Genomic DNA, 10084 nt, shown 5'->3' on the forward strand with positions numbered 1-10084 from the left:
AGATACAGTTGTATTATGTAATTACTTATTTTTATTGTTGCACGTACCACCGATTTTAGTTAATTTAAAACGTCATTCCCAAAAATGTTGGTTTTTAATTACATAAAATGAACATGTGATAACTGAGATTAGTTTTATAAGATTCACAAATTAGATTAACTTACAACATCTACCAATATTCCATTTTGTAAGCATACGACAGTGTAAATGTTGAATGGTGGTACGCAAAATAACATGTATCTCAATTATATATGTAGTCTGTTTGGAGGATTTTTGTTAAATCTCTAAACAATAAAAATTTATTTTTGACTACCTACCATTAAGACTGGTTGTTCCCTATGAACTTCATGTGAAATATATAATACGAAATCTAATTTTTTAGATGTGAGATATACTTTGAGTGAATTAATGGTCAAACTTTTCAAAGTTTGACCTCCAAAAAACAAATCAGGATTTTGTGTGGATTGGAGGGTGTAGGATATTAGATACTACTCTTAATCTCGATTATTTTTAGATTAATTCTATTAAAATTATAACTCATTTTTGTTTATTTGAAATGTTATCTATTAACAAAATCAAGTCTCATTATCTTACATTTTTATTCTACTCTTTATTTATAATAACAAAATGAACAAATTTTCAGAAAAGAGTTTCAATTTTAAGAAAATGGCTTCAAATTACTAAATATATAGCTTCTTAACAAACATATATGAGTTTGACCTAATTTATTACACTAAGTAATTTATTACACTAAGGACTATTTCCACTTTGGTGCCCTGAGGTTCAGCCTAATTTCACTTTAGTGCCCTGAGATTTGCATAATTCCACTTTGGTGCTTTGAGGTTTGACTACTTCCCACTTTAGTGACCTATACATAACATTCTTAGTATTTTATACTCCCTCCATTCATCTTTTATCTTCCCACTTCTCTAATATAAGTGGGGATTATTTTATTGAAATGGGAAAATAAAAGATGAATGGAGGGAGTACTAAAAATATATTTTGAACATAAAGGCATTTTTTTGCATTATGTTGATTATACTATTTTTTATGCAGTTTAATATCCAATTTTGCACTTTATTTTACAGAAAATGTAATTAACATAAAAGTTTACTATTAAATGTTTTAGGTCATCAAAATGAAATTTTATTCAAAACTCAAGTTACCAACGTGGGAAGTAGTCGAAACCTCAGGACACCAAAGTTGAATTATGCAAACCTCAGGGCACTAAAGTGGAATTAACCCAAACCTGAGGGACCAAAATGGAAATTTCCAAAAAAAAAAAAACTATGAAAAGCTACTGTAAAAATTATTGCACTTTTAAATATACAATCACTACATGACAAAGTAATAAGTCTAATAACCAGCCATACGCAATCCGCAGTAAATAATTAAGTGAATAAAAACACATAGATGCATTGGATTTTAGAAAGTAAAAATTGATGTAACCGCATAATTTTGTATATTTGGCAGATCAATACAGTTTTAACGTCTATTATGGATTTGATATGAATTTGAAACTAGTTTGAAGAAAAAATTCGGTGATATAATATAGTAGATTATATATAGTTCTCACAATTTTTCTATATATTTATCGTACACTGATTTATTTATAGTTAGGTGGTTCTTGAATTATTAGTCCAGCATAAAATCGTAATTCTTGACTTTGTTCATTTGTATTTAATTTTTTGGCTCGTTTGACAAAATCGATATGAGACTTATTTAATATTTTTAAATGGCAGCTCAAATTTTTTTAATCTTATGTGAATATTATTGGTAATATACTCATACACATTTGATACGTTATAGAAAGTCAGAGTTTAAACTATTTCATGCCATCGTTGAATTTGTTTATTTCTAATATTGTCATTGTAGAAATTTTTCTCTGCCTAATGCTAAGTAACGGATAATCTTTACTTCTTTTTCCTATTATGACATGTTACTTTTTCCTGAAATATTTTTTTAAAAATAATAATCAGTTTTTTCCTAAGATTTGTGTAAGACAATTACGGATTTGGTTATAATTAACAACTCGAATCTTTTGTAAATCTTTTAAATATTCAAAAAAAGTTTTTAAATAAAATTTATCTTTGTTACTACACGAGTTTTATAGTTAAAACCAACAACTTAGATTTTTGACAATATTTATATTTGTAAGAAATTAGGATCTCTTTTCTTATTTTTCTCACAAAGATTAATTGTATGTTTGTAAAATATACAATTTTAACACTTTTATACGTTGATTATATGAAATATTCTTTTTTTTGCGTTATAAATATTTCTAAAATAATTATTTTGTATAAAAATTTTCTATTATTATTTTAGTAAAGAATAATCGATAAATTATTAGATCCACTTCTATTAGTATTATTTTTCTCATAAATTATTAGATCTATTTTGATTAAGATGATTTTCTCATAAATTATTAAGATGAAAAAGCTAGATCCACACTTATTAGGATTTCTAAAAAAGTTGGACGCTCTAATATCGATCGCTCGAAAAATTCATGCTTTATATATATTTATTGATTAGGATAAAAGCATAAGATGATGTTTGATGGTAAGGAGGTGGTTTTTAAATCTCAAAACATGTGGGTATTTATACACTTGAGGCTCCTTTTTAGGTCACAAAACATATGGGCCTTCGGAAATAAGAACAAAGGAAACCCCGTCGTAAAGATCAAGAGAAAACCACACGATGCGGTGAGAGCCGCAGGATGCGGTATAGGCCGCATGATGCGGTTTCAGCCTGCAACACAATCTTGCGAAAGCCATATATCCCTCGCTTCTTGGCCAAATAAGGCATGTGACCTACCGTTGAAAAGTTAAGATCACAAGCTTTCACCTCCACTTGGACTTGCGTCGATACGAGCTCTAGAACTCAATATATACTCGTTTGAAGTTGACCCTTGTGCAACCGAGTTTTCAATTCTTCATTTTGGCTCTTGTTTGTGCATGCCAAGGTTTTGATTCTTCCTTTTGTTTGCTTCTCTTGACTTTACACTTATTCCATTGGCTTACCTATGGCTCTCCTTTTTCGCCTTGGTTGAACGTGGGTCGGGTTTGACTTTTAATTCGGCTTGTACAAAACGATTTCTTCACTTGAACTTATCATCATGAAACACTTGAACTACTCTTGAGATGCAAATGTCAAAAACAAGTTCAATTGACCCAAGTTACAACCAAAGTGAATTGGCCGGGAAATACAACGATTAGCACTCAAAACCGACTTCACAACACATTTATTCAACTAAAATTATCTAAATAGACCGACACTATTTGACTCTATCACCTACCGTTTTAAGTCAAAAACTTAAAATCAATATATATAACTAAAAGAGGCTTTTTTTTTCAAATTATACTATTAGCATTAGAATTAGGAGATAATTAATTACAATTTTTCTATTATAATTAAGAATATAATTTTTCTATTAGAAATGAGAATTAATTAATTATATTATCATTTTCCTATTAGAAGTAGGAAATAAATTACCAATTTATTAAGGCTTTTTTTTTCCTAATTATACTATTAGAATTAGGAAATGATTTTTTCCTAATTCTACTATTAGCATTAGAATAAGGAGATAATTAATTATTTACAACTTTTCTATTATAATTAGGAATATAATTTTACTAATAGAAATGAGAATTAATTAATTATTTTACCATTTTCCTATTAGAAATAGGAAATAAATTACCAATTCATTAAGGCTTTTTTTCTTAATTATACTATTAGAATTAGGAGATAATAATTATTTAAATCCTTTCTATTATAATTAGGAATATAATTTTCCTATTAAAAATGAGAATTAATTAATTATTTTACAATTTTATTATTAGAAACAGGAAATAAATTAATTATCTATAATTTATTAATATTAAAAAATTATTCATTAGTATTTGTTCACTTTTTAATAAATTTGAAGAAAAAAAATCTTTGATATATTTATAATATCCAATTTTATAACAACTTCCGATGAAAAAAATGAGGTATTATGAGGCTAAAAGGCCCTAGGACGAATGGGCTGTGACAAATGTGCATGCATAATACGCTACATGGAATTTACACATTTAAAGAGTAAAATGAACGCTGAAATATGCCCCTACGTATTTTGTTATTGCTATTGTCATATTTAATTATACATAATATGAAGTTTATTTTTCAAATGTCATATGTATTTCTCCTACTAATTTTAAACTTATTTCTCTCACAATACACTTCAACTTCTATTGATAATTTATTATTATATTATTTACCATTCATTTGTCATTATATAAAAGCATATTAATCAAAATTTAAATAAGATATTCACAAATTATTGATAAGTACAAAGTTTGATATCTATTTTTCAAGGAATATTAAAATATAAAGAAAGTTGCTGCTAATATGCGAATCGAAATATCATATTATGACAAATGAGTAAATGTTTTGAAAAACTTTATTGTGTGATTGTTTTACAAGTTAAAGTAAAAATGGTACCACGAGTAATAAAATAGATTTTAATGAGGCTTGAAGGTAAATTAGATACACTTATTATAGAAATATGTATAAGGCTAATATTCAATTCAAGCAACGATCAACATTATAAAATAGTCATGATAAACACATAAAAGGGTAAGAGTAGTCTTTCCCTAACATAGTGAAGATCGTCTCTCTCAACCTTTTCTTCTGACAAATTTACATGCATAAAAAAACGGTACTATTCAATTATATGGAGCAAACTAATTATTGATGATGCTATAAAATTTTCTTTTGTGTAAATTTGGCACACCATCACTATAATTTAGGGAGAGATACGAATTGAGGAAGGGTGAGACATATTCGTCATGCATAATACGATGCTTTAACCACCTTTAGGCAAAAATATAAAAATAAATGTAAAAATTTAAACCTAAAAGGGGGTCACGTACTTGCCAACTCTTCTATAGTTCTCTACCGCGCATTAATATTCTCATGAAGTTTATGACATTTATTTCATATTAATTTAAAAAATGATTATACTGCTTCGTACAATTTGTGATTTATAACTTTTAGTTAACTTATTTGAACTTGCTTAAATTTATATATTTTAAATGAAGAATATTAATTATAAATATGATAAAGATAAAGGTTGATCTTTAATTTCCTCAGATATAAAAAAAAACTCAATTTTTATTTTCTTATAATATACTAATTAAAGGTCATAATGTAAAACAGGAAATTACACCACGATCTACTATTTCAATATGTCGATGATCAACACTCAAAATAGCACATTTGTCATTTAAATAGTGTAAAAACTCTCAAAATGCTAAAAAAAATGTTCAATCATTATCGAGAAAACCTAAGTTTATGCATTTTTTTGTCATGTTCAACTTGATCTTTACGGGATATAAAAATGATGAAGTTCAGAAAGTAGCGGTTAGTTTTCTGTTAGTTAGATGAACTTTTCAAGAGAGAGATGAAAACTTTGCATTTTAGACTGTTTTATGTGTGAACCGAATCGATTAAGTAGTGGGCTAAAAGTTATTTCGAGTGGGAATGAGGTTGATTGCGACGAGTTGGTTGACTAAAATTTTTCCTTACTAAAATTTGAAGAAAAAAAGAACAATAAAAATGAGATGGAGGTAGTAAGATTTATTTATGCAAAATGAAATAATAAATAGCAAAGTTCGTGTATATATATAATATTCAAACTTATTCAGTTTATAAACATAGTACCCAAATACTTTGTTTGAGTATCTGGAATGGAGGTAGGGGAGGGGACGAGAAAAAAGACTAGGAAGGGAAAGGGAGAGGGATAAGAGGGAAGATTGCTTCTTAAACTTTTCTTTGTTGAAGGAGAAATAAATTGTCTTCGATAAGAGAGACGAGTATACTTATCATTTGGAGTAAAGATTGGTGTTTCATGGAGGTGAATGTGATTTATGACTTCTTAGATGTAAAACGTGGCAGACAGGTAGTGATAATGGTAGTGGATTGGGGGTTATTTCAAGTAGTAAGAATTAATCATAGTGGCCGATATTTTATTTTACGGGTAAATTAGTGGGGTGGAGGGAGGGTGCATTTGCAGAGGGTGATGAGTTTAACGAGGATAGTGATAATAAATAAGGTTATTTATCCGCAAAATATCGTTTGCATTAAAACATATATGTACCATGAATAATAACAAGAATCCTCAAAAGATCATACTGATAAACTTAATCTTGACCCCATCAATCCAAATTAAAGTAAAATTTTAATTTTAACAACATTGTCGAGAGCAAGGGTTAGTTTCTATTGGATTGTGGATTTTTCTAGAAGTAGGGGTTTAGTTTTTCACTTGGTTGGATAAATTTGAGAGAAGTTTCGAAGACAAGAATCGATCTTTCAAGGGTTGAGATTGTTTTAGATCATGTGTGTGAATAGGGAAAAAAAATAGGAATCTGCGTGAAGGATTTTGTTTCAAATGAGAAGATGAGGGGCAAGACTATTGTTATAGAGGGGTGTCATAAACAGCCCCAGCCATGTAGTATTGCGTTGGAATTTGATTCACATTCAAAGGTATGTCTATAGTTTGACCAGAAGATATAACATTTAACTACCTTTAAATGTTTTTACGTAACTACCATTTGACCCAACAATGATTAAATTATGGTTGTTAATCTAAGGAAGGAGATTTTTTGCATCATTGAGTTGATTATGCAAAGTAGATATTATTGTTTTCCTTGACCAATTGAAAAACAAACAGGTATCAATGAACAAAATCTAAAAACTCTGAGTCTTGAGAATCATATATATAAACTTCATATTGGTTTTGTTTTCCTAAAAAAACATTGTCGAGAGCAAGGGTTAGTTTACATTGGATGGTGGATTTTTCTAGAAGTAGGAGTTTAGTTTTTCACTTGGTTGGATAAATTTGAGATAAATTTCGTAGACACACATCGATCTTTCAAGGGGTGAGATTGTTTTAGATCATGTGCGTGAATAGGGAATAAAAATAGAGGTCTGCGTGAAAGATTTTGTTTCAAATGAGAAGATGGGGACCAAGGCTATTGCTATAAACCGGGAGATATAACATTCTGACTACCTCTAAATGATTTTACATAATTACAATTTGATTCAGCAATGATTAAATTATGGTTGTTATTCGAAAGAAGGATATTTGTTGCATCATTGAGTTGATTATGGTATTAATGAACAAATTCTAAAAACTATCAGTCCAAGTATCATAGATATAAACTTATTGGTTTTATTTTCCTAAAAAAAAGTATTTTATTAACCAAACATTCTTTTATTCTTATGTCAATATTATGTTAACGAGAATTATTTGTTGGTCATGTGGCATACATAAAATCTTAGACATGACCGATGTACTATATGTCTATATTCCATTTTATTGTGAAATTTATCACACATTATTTTAATATCCGTGCAACGCACGGGCAAGAAAACTAGTCATATCTAAACAGAGTATTAATAATATATTCCGTACTTCGTAATTATCTTCATTATTTAACCTACTTATAATAAAGGGTTGGGTTATTTAATGAGAATACCCTGAACTATAGGAGTCCTTCTCAAAATACTCTAAAGTGTGTTTTAACCACCATTATACCCAATTATTTCGCCTATTCTTTTTTAATAGAACTACCCATTTATTAACCTATAATAGCAAGTAAAAACAAGTGTGTGTCCCACCTTCTTCCCTGAGCCACCACTCCACCCAATTTCACCCCTGGCTTCTAAAAACGCCACCCACCCTCTATCTTCTTCCCTAATCTACCATTCACCATTAAAACACCATAATTATTCTTCCCCAAATAAAGTTCTTGAAATAAAATAGCCATATTGCAACTCAAACCATACTCAAGATCTACAAAATGATTTAATCAAAATTAATGAATTAACTCAAATCAATGAAACCGCTACTGCATCGCCTATCAAAACAGCATCACCACCACTTCCCTAGGTTCTCAACCATAACAATCCAATTCTTTTTTTTTTTTGAGGAAAAGCCCGAAGGCTAGAATTATAACATAGAAATATCAAACAGAACAGCAGCGTTCGCAGAAGGCGGAAGAGCTTCTGCCCAAACGAATCGACCAACTACTCGCGGAACTGGATGAGCCAGCTCATGCGCCACACAGTTATTAATACGACTAGTATGTAACCAAGAAACAGAAATAAAACTATCGCTTAAAATTAAAATGTCTTCTAAAACTAACGACACCATGCTTCTTCCAACTTTCTTCGCCTTTAACGCCTCAATTACCGTAAGGCAATCACTCTCCATTTCCACGCGTCGATGTCCACGAAGTGCAGCTTCTTGTAGACCATCCAAAATTGCCATCGCCTCCGCCATCTCCGGCTCCCATTGTTGATCTCGGATGATAGTGAGCCCCCAAAGTACCTGACCTGCACCATCACGGCAAACCACGCCTACCCCTACTCCTTCCCCCGCTTTCACTCCCGCATCAACATTTATTTTAACATACCCTTCCCCCGCTGTCCTCCATCCCGACTCTCCATTATGAACTTCCCTCCTATCCCTCCCCAACCGCACACCACGCGACTCCCTTCCCCCTGTTTCTCGTCCCGTCCCTTCCTCTAACACATCCTGCACCCTTCTAATCACTCTCTCCGGCTGAACTTCGGCTCCATCGAACACCACCTTATTCCTCAACTCCCATAACGCCCAACAACCCACCATGAATTTTTCACGAACTCCCTCCTCCATATTCTTCCAACAAGCCTCAATCCAGTCCCTTACACCATTCCCACCTTCCTCCGTCACACTCTCCAACCCTATCCCCTCCCAAACCCATCCCGCCAACCCACAGTCTCGGAATAAGTGCAAACTAGATTCGGAGTACGAAGAACAAAAAGAACAGTTAGAGAACTCACCTCCCATTCGAGCCGCAATGTTTGCTTTTGTAGCTAGAGCTTCACTACACAGCTGCCAGAAGAAGAGCTTCACACAGGGCCAAACCGAAACGCTCCAAAGCCTATTCCAAAGCCATCGTTCGCGACCCCAATCCGATGTCTCCCCCGTATCAACCATATTCCCTGCCATCATAGCATAAGCTGTCCTGACCGTATATAAACCATCTCGTTCCGGCCCCCAGTACCAACAATCTCTCGGTCTATTAGCACTGATACGGATATTCAATACCCGCTCCTTCTCAAATGGCAAAAACAGCTGATCTATCTTCGTCTCATCCCACTCTCCATTCGGTCGTATTAAGTCAGCCACAAGCAGCCCTTCGTTTCCTTCCAAACAAGGCGAAATAATACGGCCCGTATGAGTGCCCGTCAACCACGCATGACCCCATATTCTCGTATCTGTCCCGTCCCCAATACGTCTCCTTAAACCTCCAGCAATAGACCCTCTTGCTTCCAAAATGCTTCGCCATGTATAGCTAGGATTATACCCGATAGTCGCGTCCATAAACTCCACATGTGGGAAATATCTGGCCTTCATCAATCTCGCCCATAGATTATTTGTTTGGGTAATCAATCGCCAAGCTTGTTTACCAAGTAGAGCAAGGTTGAAAAAACGAAAGTCCCGAAACCCCAACCCACCTTGGTCTTTTGGCCTTGTCAGCTTATCCCACGCCACCCAACTGATTCCCCGCTTGCTCTCATCGTGACCCCACCAAAAACGCGACACCATGGATCTCAGTTCGTGACAAAAATTCACGGGAATTTTAAAAACACTCATCACATAGGTAGGGAGTGAATTGGCCACGACCTTTATAAGAACCTCCTTACTCGCCCTAGACAAAATTTTCCCGCGCCATTCTTTCAATCTCTTGCTAAGTTTGTCACGAATGATGTCCGTAATTGTTTTTTTTGATCGCCCAATAACAGTAGGCAATCCTAAATAGCGAGCCTGCTCTGCCACCATAGCCACACCTAATCGAGCCGCCACCTGCTCCCTACGCTCTAACGGAACCCCTCGACTAAACGAGACCGTTGTTTTCTCCAAACTCACCAGTTGGCCCGATGCTTCCTCATACATACGAAGTACCCCGTTAATTACCTCCGCTTCCTCTACATTTGCCTTCGTAAAAAATATACTATCATCCGCAAATAATAAGTGGGAAATGACCGGTGCATTATG

Source organism: Silene latifolia, chromosome X (genome assembly GCF_048544455.1).
Source record: "Silene latifolia isolate original U9 population chromosome X, ASM4854445v1, whole genome shotgun sequence".
In the NCBI taxonomy this organism is placed as follows: domain Eukaryota; kingdom Viridiplantae; phylum Streptophyta; class Magnoliopsida; order Caryophyllales; family Caryophyllaceae; genus Silene; species Silene latifolia.